Below are 15,921 nucleotides of genomic sequence, written 5' to 3'. Positions count from 1 at the left end.
CGCGCCCCCCCCCCCCCCCCCGCCCCATGTCCAGGAGTATCACTGGGAGAGGGAAGGTGGAGCCATTTCCAGATTTCTCGCTGGAAGTGGAGACCAAATTCCCAGAAGGACCTGAGAGGTAAAAAGTGGTTGGTTGTTCCTGACGTGATTCAGTGTTTACCTGAACCATAACCACTGGAGTATACTAGAGTGTGTGTGTATGTGTGTGTATTTATATATATATATATATAATATATATATTTATGTACGTTATACATACATATATAAATCCTATGGTACTTGGTGGGTAGGGTTGCCGAGCCCTTACAACAATTTACTTCTGTTGTTTTCCCTTTGAATCTCAGGCATGAGCAAATTAAGGCAGTCATTTTGCTCTTAGGGCCTTTAGTGTCTTGCACAGGAAAGGAGTGGGTGGACTCAGTGTAGATGAACCCAAGGAGCGCAGATCAGCCAGACCCGAGCTCGGCTTCTGCGCCTCTGGCGTAGGTACCCTTCTGAAGGGTAAGCCCTGAACCAGCTGTAAGTAAGCTATGCACAGAGTGGCTGGCTGGCTGATGAGCAGGTTGGTGAAGAAGGGTGGGAGGGGCAGAAATGTAAGGAGGTGGGGTTCAGGAAGGACTGTATCTCAAGGAGGTGATGATGATCCGTTTTCACTTTCCCTCTTTGGCTTCATTGCTATACTCTGTGTGGGTCTCATTTTCTTGAATCGGGGCGAGACTCAGCCAGATGTCAGTTCATAAATATAAATCACATCCGCTTTATAGAATCACTGCCAAAGTCATTATGGTTCAAAGATTTCTAAGATCCGCGTACAGCAGTCACTTGGGTTGGAGTTTCCCATTTAAATTTATTTCACACAATTCAGCCTTATGTCCTTTATAATGTGTTCTTAATTGTGTCTCAGTTATTTTAGCTGGCACTGCTTTAAAAAGTTCCTTTACGTAATCTTTATTTTTATTTTTATTATTTTTTAAAGATTTTATTTATTTATTTGACAGAGAGAGAGACAGCGAGAGAGGGAACACAAGCAAGGGCAGAGGGAGAGGGAGAAGCAGGCTTCCCGCTGAGCAGAGAGCCCCATGCGGGGCTCGATCCCAGGACCCTGGGACCATGACCTGAGCCGAAGGCAGCCACTTAACCGATTGAGCCACCCATGCCCCTCCTTTACGTTATCTTTAAATCTAGTTTTTGGGCGCCTGGGTGGCTCAGTTGGTTAAGCGACTGCCTTCGGCTCAGGTCATGATCCTGGAGTCCCGGGATCGAGTCTTGCATCGGGCTCCCTGCTCAGCGGGGAGTCTGCTTCTCGCTCTGACTCTCCCCCTCTCATGCTCTCTCTCTATCACTATCTCTCTCAATAAATAAGTAAAAATCTTTAAAAAAATAAATCTAGTTGTGAAAACACCGTTTGAGGGTTGCTGTTTACATTTCCCTTTTCTTTTGCTGTAACACAATTTTGATTCTTCAATTTGACACTTTCACGTCTTCCTCTTCCTATTTCATATCTCTGCTATGATCGCCACTGTCCTCCTTAAGGTCCCTTCTCACCCCCAACATCAAATCCTAAGCTTTTTCCCCTTTTCCGTATCTCTGGTTGGAGATGTTACATATGATTTCTAGTAAAACTTCAAAGTGGTGGAGGATGTTTAATGCCAGTTAGAATCTCTCAGACTTATGTGATCACTCCAAGGACTTCAAAGAAATTCACCTTAAAAATGAAAATATTCCACTGTGATACTTCATTTGTCTTCTCCAAATATCTGGAAACTAGGTGAGGACGAGTTTTACAAATGTCAAATCAAGGTTCAGAGATGATCAATAACATTTTCCACTATCATCATCCTGCTGGTTGGTGGATGTCCAGCCCAAAATAACAAAATGATAACCTGTGGGTTCTGCCTTATTACTTCCAGCTTGGGCTAACAATGATACTGGACAGGCTGAGGGAGCCTTCTCTGCAATATGTGGGGGTTAATGGCCTGGCAGAGGCAGAACTCTGGGGTTAGGAGTCCCCAGAGGGCAGGGACCCCAGCATCTAGGCCATCCTCCTTTTTTATCCTGCGCATAGCTGGGCCTTTGGGGCCTGGCCCAGCTCTCCCAGCAATACCTGGTGGTAATCCTTCCCTACAGAGAATGTGGACACAGTGGGGATTTCACTGTCAATAACGAACATTTTCAAGTGTTGGTTCTTCAAGTAAGGGGTGGCTGAGGATGGGAGGCAGAATGGCCTTCTCTGCAGCTTGTCAAATGAAGCAATGGCTATGAAAGTGGTTTCTGAATTGTGAAAATATGGAACACACGATGGCTATTGCTATCGCCTTGTAAGTTGCATGTGTCGCTTTTCTCCCAAGACTTTTAGGAAAGATCTCAAGTATTGCTACAGTTAGGAAACTTCAAAAATCACCTTGTTTGGCTTCCTTCTGATAAGTGCCTTTTTTTTTTTCTTGAAGGTAGAACCCATGGCTTATTTATCATTTCCCCCCTAGCTCCATTGAGGTATAATTGGTATACAAAAAAACCTGGAAATAATAAATATATATAATTTGGTGAGTTATGGATGGACCTAGAAGACATTATCCTAAGTGAAATAAGCTGGTCACTGGACAAATGCTGCACCATTCCTTATATTCGAGGTGTCTAAAATAGTCAAAGATATAGAAGCAGACAGTAGGGTGGTGGTTGTCAGGAGATGGGGGGGCACAGGGATGGGGGGTGTCGCTCCATGGGCATAAAGTTACAGTTATACAAGATGAGTAAGTGCCAGATATCTGCTATAGGGCATAGTGCCAAGAGTTAACAATAGGGTATTGTGCACTTAAACAATTGATCAGTGCATTTTTTTTTTAAATGCCATTGGGTTTCCCTAAGGATCTGTCTAAGCTCGAGAAGTCACCTTTTTCATTTCCTCAGAGCTTCACGTTTCTGGGAACAATGCAGAGATGCTCCTCTGTTGGAAGTTAGAGCAGATCTCCCAAGCCAGTGTTGCCCCTGCTTTGTCAGCACTTGATTTCCTGAAAGAAGAATCTGGCATGGCCTCATGTTTATTCTTAGCTATTCTTCCCAATTTTCTGTCACTCAGAGCTGTCCGAGCCAGGGAGTTGGTGTGGGGACAGGGAATTTTGAGGCCTGGCCCGATCCCAGGCAGATATTCAGTAGCACAACACTTAACCCTAGGCCAGGCTTCTGGCACCTTCTCTTCTCTGGTAATTTGCCCCAATTCTGGAAGGAGAAAAGAGCTACAAACTCCCTCAAACACACAGAGATAGCACTAAAGCCACACACTTTATTCCCTAGGCCTTTTCTAGTGCCTTGTTTATAATTGCAACTAGCTCTAAACAGTTCTGTAATCTGGTTTCCTCGCCGCTGTACAGATTAGAAAGCAACAGGAAGAGATGTTGGAGTGGGGGATGGGGGTGGGGTGGGGAGAAGCTCAGACAAACTGACAAGGGCCGTGCCCACTGAAGGCCCGATATCCTGAAAAGGGACAGAAAAACAAAATAGTATAGCACAATACAAGATGTTGCTTCTGATTACCCTGAGTTAGCTGGGAAAAAGATTTGAGTGAGTTAAGAAATCTGGGAATCATGTAATATATACGTATATATTTCATGTCATCAAAAATACTGTTTAAAAATTTTGGGAGTTTAAAGGATAAGATTCCCTTATCTGCACAAATCCAGTTACTTCTAACTCTGCCCTACCTCGCCTCAACCAGAATTATGAGGTATTTACTGTCATGACATTATAATGCCTTTTTTTTAGAGTAAGGATCTGGAAGTCCCGAGAGGGACTGAAACTAACACGCATTTTGTGAGAGAGATTCAGGCACTGAGGCAGAATGAATGCCCAAGGGGGCGGGAGTCATTCATTCTCTGATTTGGTCCGCACAGAGGTGTCCCCTTTCAGACCTCCTGGGCAGCCTCCCTCAACTGCCCGGAGTTACTTTCCCACATTTCTGCGATTGGCCCAGGCTCCGGCCTGGGACCTTCCCAGGAAGCCTGAGCTGTGTGGGAGCGCAGCCGAGGGCCTGGGGTCCCCGACAGGAAGTGACTTCAGTCCTTAAAGAAGTCGCTGCCTGCCAGCCCCCTTGTGGCGGGAACCAGCCCAGCCTATTCATCACCGACTCTGAGGTGGAGAGCGGGGCAAGGCACAGAGGCCGCTGGTCGCGCTCGTGTGGCCTCCGGGCTTTCTGCCCCGCTGCCCCGTGAACCGGCAGGCCTTGGCCGGGAGGCGACTCTGGTTGGGCGGGGGCTTGCGGGCGGCTGTCACGTGCAAGGGCAATCACCACCCCCCTCCCCGCCCCCCGCCTTTTGCTGGTCATTTAAGAGTCTGGCCTCACCCTTGTGCCAGCAGGAAGGTCTGTTTGGCTCGCTGTTCTCCCCGAGCCCCCATCCATCCCGTGACACAGAGTATGCTTGACTTGGCTCAGAGCAAAGAAAGAAACAGCAAGGCTGCTGAGCCCATAGAGCTGTCGGAAGTAGGTCTCACTTAGCCCTTGGAATTGTAATGCCTTGGCTCGGCCTTTTGCCGCCCTTCCCGCTTTCCCTGTTCTGGCCCTTAACGTGCTCCAGCGAGGGCTGGTGGCTAATTGGGAACTGCACTGCACCCACCATCGGGGGGGAGGGGGGGATGATTCTTCGGGCGGTAGAACTACTAAGCAGGGCACTAAAATGGGGTTGAGCACCGCGCAGGGACTCAGGCCGACCACGCTGTGATCCGGCATCAGCCGGGGACCTCTGTGTGATCTTAGATCTCGTAGCCATCTGCCTGAGCGGGAGGGGGCGATGCTTCTAGGAGAGGACGCCTAAGCTCTAAGCACGAAACCTTCCATCCTCTTTCCTTTTCAGACAGACAGAAACCTCTTGGTCCATCCCCGAGAGTGTCTTCTCTTTTTTCCCTTGGTACCCATGTTCCCCTTCACGGGAGCCTCGCTTTGGGTGAAGTCGTTGTTAACCGATTTCTTTTGGAGGCTGCCCTGGGAATAGGGAAAGATTGTTTAGAGAAGCGTAAGTACTGGGGGTTTTGACTTTGGAACTGCCATCTGGAATTCAGGATGAATAGTTAGTGTAGTCCCATCTGGAATTTCAATCACGGAGTCACAGGGAGAGGAGCCCAGCTCCCCGTCCGTGACGCAGTGAGATTGGCCGCTCGACCGCTCAGCCTCAGTTTGCTCTCTAGCAAGTGATGGGGGGGAGCACAGAAGGAATATGCCGTACCATCACCTCTCGTACTCAGCCGTGCCCAGAAAAAGCAGGGGAGTGCCTGCGGAGGGTGAGGCAGCAGGCTTGGACACAGATACCCAGCAAGTGACCGACTGTATTCAGTGCCCACTGTTGGGCAACTGAGCCAGGCATTATGGAGTAGGGAGACTAAGAGGACAGCTTTCTTCAAACAAACCCTACCTGTTCTTGCTTTTGGGTCTCCATCAAGTTGTTTTCTCCAATTGGCATGCCCTCCTTCTCCTCTTAGCTTATGCGAAATCCTGCCCATCCAGCAAGTCCCACCTCTTCCGCTAAGTTCAGCACACTTTTCCTGAGGACTCCCACTTACCCAGCCCTCTTTGGGGGCATACACAGATGAAGAAAGGCTTCGTCCCTATCCTCAGGCGGACCGAGCTCTATCGTCCTGTTTGCTTCACGCTCGTTCCTTTCTCCTCTCTGGCTGAAACTTAAGCCCTCTGAGGGCGATGGCTGTGTTTCGAGGGTCCCACAACCACTCCAAGTTGGGCGAGTCACTAGAAGGACTCACAAGCCACAACAGCAGGTTTTATCCGCAGCTCAGGTTTTCACAGCGAAGGATTCAGAGATAGGCGGCTGGAAAATGTAGGCCTCAGCCAGGCCCGGGCTTTCAGGTTCTTCCCCATCGAGGGCGACCCAGCAGCAACTAGCAGCAAACTACAGGGACACCTGTGACATGTCTCTGCCCAGGAGAGCCTGCTCAAGCCTCAGGGTCTGAGGCTTCTATGCAACACAGCTCAGGATTCCAGCATCGAAACCAGGTACATCATGGATCTTGTTAGACAATTCTGAGAGGTCCTCATACAACTTGCGCCATTGCTCTGGGCATACAAAACGACATCATCAGTCAGAGACATAGAGAACCTTCTGAGGGCCATGCTCCCAGGGGTGGGTCCAGGGTCACTTATGATTCGAGGCTCCCCTGGGGACATGCAAGGAGTGATCAACAAGACCTTCTGCATTAATGTTCTCTTCTTTTTTTTTTTTTTTTTAAAGATTTTGTTTATTTATTCATGAGAGACAGAGAGAGAGACAGAGGCAGAGGGAGAAGCAGGCTCCCTGTGGAGCAGGGAGCCCGATGCGGGACTCAATCCCGGGACTCCAGGATCATGACCTGAGCCAAAGGCAGACGCTTAACCAACTGAGCCACCCAGGCGCCCATTAATGTTCTCTTCTAAGCTGTGTCTTCTCCATTTCCCATATCCTCTCAGAAGATCCTCTTGGCACAGAGTCACGCCAGACCTGAGCTCCCCTCTGAGCTCAAGACTCGCGTATATTTCACCATCTACCTGCCATGTCCGGTCCCATAAGCGTTGGCACCCCCACCTGTCAGAATCTGCACTCGAATCCCTTAGCCTGCTCTTCTCCGTCTCAGGAACTGTCAGCATCGTTCGCGCTGTTGCTCAAGCGCCGGAGTCAGGCTGTGATCCTTGACTCTCTTCTGCTCACCTCCCACAGCCAGTCAGGGATTCCCAATGGCTCTAACTCTGAGGCACATCCCAGATGTGACTACCTCTCATTCACTCAGCCGCCCTCGTCTAGAGCACCATCAGCTTTCATCTGGATTACTCGCCTTCTAAGTGTTTCTGTTTGTCTCCCCGATGGCCTGTTCCCCACTCACCGCCCAGAGTGATCCTTCAGAGTGTAATACCAGATATGTCACTGCTATTCACAACCTCTGATGGCTTCTCAGCAGGCTTGGATTAAAATTCAAACCTTGTAGTCTGCTGCTCACTCATCATGCTCTAGCCTCACACCAGTGAGTGGATCGGTTTCCTCCTCACGTGATCTGCCTTCTTCCAGGACTGTTCTTCCCCTAACCCTTCAAACGCTTTACGTTTTTTTTTTTTTTAAAGATTTATTTATTTATTTATTTAAGTCAAAACCCCCAGCACTTACGCTTCTCTAAACAATCTTTCCCTATTCCCAGGGCAACCTCCAAAAGAAAGGGGCAGAGGAGGAGAGAGTCGCAAGCAGACTCCACGCTGAGCATGGAGCCCCGATGTGGGGCTCTATCTCATGACCCTGAGATCATGACCTGAGCTGAAACCAAGAGTGCCACCCAGGTGCCCCTCAAATGCTTTACGTTTTACTTCCACTGTCATTCCCTCACGGAGACCTTCTCTGACCACCCTATCTAAGGCAGCCTTGCCCCTCCCCTCATCTGAAATCATGATTATTGATTTATGTATTTGTTGTCATGCAACACTGCCTAGAATGGAAGCTCATGAGAGAAGACCCTCCTTTTTTTTTTTGTGTCTTGCCCACAGTAGTAGCTCTAGCCCCCGGCACCATGCCAAATTCAGAGTAGGGATTCAGGAATATTTGTTGATGAGCGCAGTAGGTAATTAATCAGTAATCAGCATGTGATTACGAACTGGTCTCTGCCCTTAAAGGTTTACATTCTACTGAAGAGTTGAGTAGGAAAAAGCGAAATCTACAGAAAACTTCTATGCTTTCTGGCATCCAACATAGGACAGGTCAGCGTCCTGGGCAGGAGACACTAGCAACCGATGGGCAGCATCACACAGCTGACGTCTACCCAGCCCAGCGTTCTCTTTGACTGGCTTCGAGGGGCTGTTTGAGGGGAGGTGCCGGCAGCCTGGAAATTCCAAATGGAAGACAAAGATCGTGGGAGCTGAGGTCTTTGCCAGAGGAGCAGCCCCAACTATGCTTGCCCCGGGCCTCTGGCTTCTTCAGAGCCTGGCCGTGTGGGTCTCGAGAGATCCTGTGGACGGTCTGATATTGTTTAATAAATTTCTGTTCTGCTTAAACTAGTCAGAGTGGATTCTGTAGTTTGCAACTAAGAATCTGTTCTATCTAATCGGTTGAGTAAAAAAAAAAAAAGGTTGAAAATCAGAATCCTGGGGCGCCTGGGTGGCTCAGACGGTTAAGCATCTGCCTTTGGCTCAGGTCATGACCCCCCAGCATCCTGGGATTGAGACCCACATCGGGCTCCCTGCTCAGCGGGGAGCCTGCTTCTCCCGCTCCCTCTGCCTGCCGCTCCCCCTGCTTGTGCTCTCTCTCTCTCCCTCTCTATCAAATAAATAAAATCTTAAAAAAAAAAAAGAAAATCAAAATCCTGACTCGTAACCGACATTGAAGCTTGAATGGAAAATGTTAAAATTATACGGACATGGGAGGCATTGCTTCAAAACCGAACCAATACACATAACTGTATCAAAGTGACATGCCAAGTTTGAGGCGGAATAATTTATTTAGTCATATGCCTGGGGAAAATTGTTTATGTTTTATGTGTTTGTAAAGCACCATTAAAAAAAACGAGCATCTGCTTCTTTAAGTTTTATGCTATTATAGTCCAGTGTAATTTTTATTACCAGTGTATCAGTTACTAAATTCAAAGAGACTTAAAATATTTTAAAAAGGCAAAACTAAACTGCAGCATGAAAGAGACTTTTAAAATATTTTATTTTATTATTTTTTAAAAAGGTTTTATTTATTTATTTGACAGAGAGAGACACAGTGAGAGAGGGAACACAAGCAGGGGGAGTGGGAGAGGGAGAAGCAGACTCCCATCTGAGCGGGGAGCCTGATGTGGGGCTCGATCCCAGGACCCTGGGATCATGACCTGAGCCGAAGGCAGACGCTTAATGACTGAGCCACCCAGGCACCCCGAGACTTTTAAAATATTTTAAAAATGCAAAACTAAACTGCAGCATTAAAAGTGGTAATTTGGGTGATATAAAACTATAAACAAAAGCAAGGAAGAGATTACCATAAAAATCAGCCTAGTGGTTAATTTTAGGATTGGGCTATATGCATCAGGCTTCTGAAGCAGCTAGTGAAGTTCTATTTCTTGATGTAGATGATTATAAAAAGGTATTTACTTTATAATACCCTTATCAAGATCTATGGTTTTCTATATGTTATAGTTTGCAACTAAAAATGGTTAAAAAATGAGCATATCGACTACTCAAATGTGAATTATTTTTGTGTAGATGTCCCTGTGTGTTTTCATTTTAGCATCTCTTAAGACTTTGTTATGGATTTTTGTCTCTGGGAACAAGTGAGTTCTTATATAAGTTTAACAGAGAGCATAAAACATATATCATTTCTTATAATCAAAATCATACGAATGAAAACAAAACACCATTTTTCCCCCTATCAAATTGGCAAAGACTTAAAAAGATGTTATTATTCAGTGTTGGCGAAAATATGAAGAGACGGGTACTTACGTGCCCTGCTGGTAGCCATGTAAATGAGTACGATTTTTCTAGTAAGCCATTTTGTGGTCCAGAACAAGGGCCTTAAAAATATTCACACTTGTTTTTTACCCTGTGAACTGAGTTCTAGGAATTTTATGTTGAGGAAATGATCGGAGATGTTCAAGAAAATAAACGTGCAAGGATGTTCTTACAGCAGCTTTGTAATAGCGACGTCTTGGAAGCAGGAGGAATGTTGACCAGTGGGGAAGTAGTAACATCCCCAAATGAAATAGTATGCAGCCATCAAGATGATGCTTTGGAACATAGACACATAGAATGGTGATGATGATGATGCTGGTGGCCAACATTTATTGATCACTTACTATTTGCTGGGGACTCTTAAACCTCTTTACCTGAATTCTCTCATCCTTGCAACACTTGGGTAATTTATTTAGTCTAGTAGTATCTCATTTTATTTAGTGAGTAGTATCTCATTTTGCAGATGAGAAAACTGAGGTTCAGAAAGGTTCTGTAACTTACCCAAGCAACAGAGCCAGGGCCTGAATCCAGGCCTGGATACTGGCATTTCCAGAAAGGCTGTTAACAGTACTAATATTTAGGTGGTGGGAGTAGAGTGATTCTTATTTTCTACTTTATATTTTCCTTTATGGTCGAAATTTTATAAAAGGCACACTTATCAATATTGCAACCAGAAAACAAGAGGAGCTCCTGCCAGATATTCCTGCCACACAGGGAAACGCTCTCTGACTTCTAGTGGAAGTGTCCAGGAATGGGAGTAGGGCCAAGAGTCTTGAGGCAGGAAATACTAAATTGTTTCCTTGGGCTCGGCTTCTCGGGCTCCCTGACTAGTCCAGGTTTTTCCTCAGAACACTGACTGCCACCTAACTACAGACTGGCAAGCAGCTGCCTTGGTCTGGGTTCCTTGCTTCTGTACAAGTGGAATCTGGCTGAGGACAGGAAGGGCATGTGGACAGTGACAAAGGGCAGGAACTGTCTGCTTCCTGAATGTTCTTTTTTTTTTTTTTTTTTAGATTTTATTTATTTATTTGAGAGAGAGAGAGGGAACACAAGCAGGGTGAGTGGGAGAGGGAGAAGCAGGCCCCTCTCGAAGCAGGGAGCCCAACGTGGGGCTCGATCCCAGGACCCCGTGATCACGATCTGAGCCAACACCGCACCGACAGAGCCACCCAGGCGCCCTGCTTTCTGAATTTTCTGCTAAAACTGCCTTCCCTAAATTCTTGCATTTCACACTGCTTGCCTGAGAGCCGTGCGTTAGGCAGCAGGAGCTCTGATTGGGCGCTTCTGTATCCTTCGCTGCCACCTCAGCCTTCATGCCAGGGGTCAGGTAGCCTCCTTCTGGCTCTGGGTAGGAACAACCTTGGTTCGTCCAGGAGGACTTGCGGCTCCCAGTGGGTCACCGTGACTTCGTCCTGTATCAGCTGCATCCCCTTCCACCGGGTCTCAACCAATCTCTTCCCCAGACTTGGATCTTCTGAGGGAAGACGAGGCAAGAAAACACAGTAGACCCAGCATGAACCCTTCTCCAGGCCCGGAAAAGGCTTATTCAAGAACCCTGCCTTCCTAAGAACAAATCAGTATATGGAAGAAAGACACTCGGGGAGTTTGCCCCAAGGTTAACTGCGAGACCTGGAAATGAAACCTCGCTCTCCTGCTTCTTAGGCCCCCCGGTGCTGTCTATATTTAGCCAAGCTGCCCCGAGCCTTGTCCACCTTGTCTGAGCGCCAAAGTAGGCACACAGTTTGCTCATAAACATTCCTGTGCTTGCCAGCTCACGCCTGCCAAGCATTTAGATGTTGGTTTCAAAATGCGAGCCTCCCCCTGCACCCAGGTCCCAGGGCCTGCAGGGAATACACACCAGGGGGTCAACAGCCTGAGTTTTTCCCGAAGCCAAGTGACCTCAGCCAAATGGCCTAAAATGAAAGGCGTGTCTCTCACTGCTTCATCTTGGCAGGGGCTCAGCGAATGACTCCCTCTCAGACCCACTGTTCCTGGTCACAGTTCTTTGAGTGTGTTGACCTACTTTCTCCCCTTCAGAGGGAAGACAGAAACCAATACATGTCTCCAGCGAGTACTCTTGCTTTCAGGAGCATGGATTCTGTCTTCTGCCCCCTGGTCCTTCCCATGCTCCATTATCACTCTGCTCTAAGCACTTGGAGCATGACTGCATCAGAACCCTGAGTGTTGCTTACTGTCCCCATTATACAGCTGTGTTCTCAGAGAGAGCGTGCCCCACACATCCCAGGGACAGGGAGGGGGGCAGAGCCTGCCCAGCCTGCCTTTCCCTGCCACAGCTCATTGTTAAGTGGCACAAACTGCATCGAAGTTGCTTCTGCCTCAGAATCTTCTGGAAATCATCGGGGGGGGGGGTGTCTCTGATTTTGGCCACCTTATACCATGTGCCTGGACTCATTATGGACTGAGAGACATTCAGCTGGAGACCCCAGGCTTGACTCTTTAGTATACCTTTGGTGTGGGCCTCCAGGAAAAGTCTTGGGGGGCTCAACTCTTTAGTCACCTTCACAGGCGGAACCCCCCTTTGGACAGTGTGTACAGGTGACTCTCAAATACCCACACGGAGATTTTCTATGGTGACTCGATCATTGTAGACTCTTTACCCTTCCCAGTCCGCACGCTCTTGCCCACCTCCTCTAGCCGTTGGCCGGATTCAGCTTGGAAAATATATACTCGTTTTAATGTCAAGCTGAGAAAAGTTAATTAGAGGCATAAATCTGCCGGGGTTCCGAGGAAGGGCGTGGATGGGTCACATCATGTATTTGAGTGCCTTTTGGATTATCGGCTGGCTTTAATAACCTGCCACGTCCATCCTCCATGACCACGGGTGAGTGAGTGTATCTTGGTTAGCTCCGCTATCCCTGGGGGTACTTTGTCTCCTTTCTTCCCCCCTCATCCCTGTGTGCAGGGCAGATAATAACCTGCCTGCCTTCTAGCATCCTATCACTTTTCATTTACATCGGGTAACTTGGAATTTTAAAAAAAGGTTCTGGGTCTTTTTTACCAGCTTCAAAATCGTATCGGAGTCCTAGTGGCCACCAGCTGGGCCCGGCTTAGGGCGAGGCCTCCCTCAGGAGAGCGGAGCCGGCAGCAGGTGGTGAGGCGGGGTGTGGCCAGGGTCTCTGCTTCTCGGGGACCTTCCAGCCTTGTGGCCCCAAAGGGGCTGTCCCTCCCGCCCCCCCAATCATCCAGGTGGGAGGCAGCATGAGAGTGAACCACCACCAGAGCTCCGCATTCCCAGAAACAGAGAGAGGAGGGGGCCGACGGGATGGGGCTGAGGACGCGAACTGCAGGCAGCGGATGGAAAGGGTGACATTGCCAAGGAGGTGAACGATGGGGACGGGGTGGGGGGGCAATCGTGAAAGTTATTACCTTAGCGTATGTCTCCGAGTTGCCCCAGGACCCTGAAGTGAGAGGAGCCCAACTGGCAGAGCGGAGAGAAGGCTTCGGCCGCATCAGAGAGAGCGCGCTGTCCTAGAAAACGCCCCGTCAGGCGGGAAATGGGCTTTGTCGCCGCTCTCTCACGGGGCGGCAGCAGCCACCTGCGGCTTCCCAGCGCTTGAAATGTGACTAGTGTGCCCGAGGCACTGGATTTTTAATTTAATTTTCTTTGAATGAATTTAAGTGTCCCGAGCCGCACGTGGCTGGTGGCTATCCAGCGGGGGCGGGGGGGGGGGTTGCAGCTCCGGATGACGGGGTGGGCAGGGGGGGGACCCCAGGCGACCGGAAACCGGCTGCCACGGTGGTTCACGGCCGCCCCTGGCATTCGTCCCAGTTGGTTGGCCGCTGACTACCTCTGCAGCCTGGGACAAGTTACGTCCCCTCTGTGAGCCCGTTGTCCCACCTGGGAGATGGAGAGCAGAGCCTGCTGCTACCGGAGGCACTGAGTGCATGTGGACCTCGTCACCAGGTGCCTGGCATCCACGGAGCTCCCCGGAAATGGTTGTGGGGGCGACGGCTTGTGTCAAGGTGTCATGACGTTTACCTTATGACATCTTATTTTCCTGTGCCTTGGCCCTAGTCACCGGACACCGATAAATCAGCCCTACCTTGCCAGTGCCTCGAGGCATGAGGATAATGGCCTGTGCCCCGACTGACTCCCCTGAGCGCCCCGGCAAAAGATCCGTTATTTGATTTTGGAACTTTATTGTGTCTGAGCTTTGCATGAAATGAGATTTGAAAATGAAAGAAAGGGTGAAATAGTCAAGGTCAGAGTAGTAACATGAAAAAAATCACAGGCCCCACAGGCCCCATTTCCCATCCATTGAACAGGCATTTATTTACTGAATCTATACTGAGAGACTAGTGCTTACAAGCACAGACTCTGGGCTTGTATCCACTACTTACTAGCTGTGTGACCTTGGGCAAGTTACTCAACCCTCTCTGTCTCTATTTCCTTGTCAGTGGGGCATAATAATAGTACCAATCTTTCAGGTTGTTGTGAAGAATCAATACATGTAAAGCACTTACGGACTTACTTGGCACTGATGAGCACTTGATAAATATTGGCTGATGTGATTACTATATGCTGGTACCACGATCGGGGCACTTTAAAGGGACCCCGCTGGCAGCAGTGAGGGGCAAGACTGGCGGCAGAGTTACCAGCTAAGAGACGATTGTGGTATTCCAGGCATGAGATGATGAGATCGAGGGACTGATGGACCTATTGCAGGGACGGAAAGGTGGGAAATGGCACTGGAGATGTTAAGAGGTCCGATCCACTGATGAAGAAGGGATAGAGGATACGGAAGGAGGACCACTTTGGGAGAGCAGACGTCTATGTGGTCATTTCGGGACACATTGGGTTTATGAAGACAGTCTGGTAGTGGTTCTGGAACTCAGGGAAGAAAGAGGTTAGGATTAGGGGTACAAATGCGGAAGACCTTAGAACTCTGTGTCAGGCCCTCTTATTTCTCTTTCTCCACTTTCTTCCGAGGTGATTCCCATTGTTTTCCATGCCATCTTTAGGCTGATGAATTTGTTTTCAAACTTCCATCTCTAGCCCTGACCACCTGACTAATGTCTAGACTTCTATATACAGCCAGCTACTTAGGATCTCCAGCTGGATGACTAACACACATCTCAAATTTAATATGTGCAAACCCCTATTCTTAAATCCATCCCCACCCCCACTCACTCCTCCCTCAGTCTTCCAGTCGTAGTGAATGGTACCCACCATCTATCTAGTTGCTCAAGCCCCAAAACCTAAGGGTCACATGCTCTGGTTGTTTCTTCAGGTCACTTTTGTAGGCATCCCTTCCTCTGCCCACCCCTTTAGAATCTCCTTTTACTCTTCAGGCTCTCCTTGAAGTGATGCTAAGACCATACATTTCCTATGGCTTCAAGCATCCATTCCCTGACTCATTCATTCTGCAAATATTCATCAAGCACCTGCTAGGTACTGTGCCGAATGCTAGAGATTCAGTAGGAGCAAGGAACAGAGAGGCACCACGCTCATGGAGTTTGTATTTGAGGGGTGGGGAAGACGTGTAATAAACAAACTGATAAATGAAACATGATTTCAGATGATAGTAAGGGAGATAATAAAACAGGGTGACGTGATGAGACACTGACCAAGGTCAGGGCCTACTTAGTCAGGATGACCAGGGAAGGCCTCTCTGAGGAGCTGACATTGGAGCTGAGACGTGGATGATGGGAGAACATTTTAGGCAGGTGCAAAGACCCTCAAGAGGGGAGAAATTATAGGAGCCTAGCAAATGAGGATAACAAGATGGGCTAAGATTAGAGATTCAGGCAATGGCTCTATCTCATTAGGTCAAAGTAAAGAGCTTAGATATATACACAGTGCAACTGAAAGCTCTTGGAGGGTTTTGAAGCAGGGAGACGGATATGGCATGATTTCCATTTTTAAAAGTTGGCTCTGGCTGTTGTGTGGAGAATGGCCTTTACAAGCTGGGAGACCAGGGAGGAGACTGTTGCCTTGATCCAGGAGAGACAGCAGTGGCTGGGATTACATGGGAGGCCAAGGCCAAGGAGAGAAGGAGGAGCGAGAGATGGGCATGTTAATCAGGGATCAGACTGGTGGAATTCGCGGGATGAGGGATGGGAGAGGAGGGGGAGGAAGGAATCAAAGGTCCTAGCCCAGTACCTGGCAGGTGCTCGGTGAATATTTGCGGAATGAGTGAACCATCCTCCAGCCAGGGTGGAGGTTGCTGAGGCCACGGGAAAGGTTATGGTCTTAGCATCACTTCAAGGAGAGCCTGAAGAGTAAAAGGAGATTCTAAAGGGGGTGGGCAGAGGAAGGAATGCCCACAAAAGTGACTTGAAGAAACAACCAGAGTGGTAGGAGGAGGAACAGGGAAGTGTGATGTTACAGAAGCCAGCCCCGCTTCCCTCTCCAGAAGTAACCAATGCTAACAGATGGGTGGGTATCCTTCCAAATCATCTTCTATGTATTTACATACATTCACAAATGTTTATATTACATGCATATGTAGTTTTTTTGG

The 15,921-nt window shown here is 48.4% G+C and overlaps 1 long non-coding RNA gene across 3 annotated transcripts in view; it reads left to right on the top strand.

The window, feature by feature from the left end:
* LOC115943647 (uncharacterized) overlaps positions 1–15,921 on the top strand; it is a 47,000-nt gene that overhangs the window by 19,374 nt on the left and 11,705 nt on the right. The window lies entirely within an intron of this gene.

Source organism: Leptonychotes weddellii, chromosome X (genome assembly GCF_054177405.1).
Source record: "Leptonychotes weddellii isolate Sample4059 chromosome X, ASM5417740v2, whole genome shotgun sequence".
NCBI classification, from domain to species: Eukaryota; Metazoa; Chordata; class Mammalia; order Carnivora; family Phocidae; genus Leptonychotes; species Leptonychotes weddellii.
This window is presented reverse-complemented; position numbering and strand designations above follow the sequence as displayed.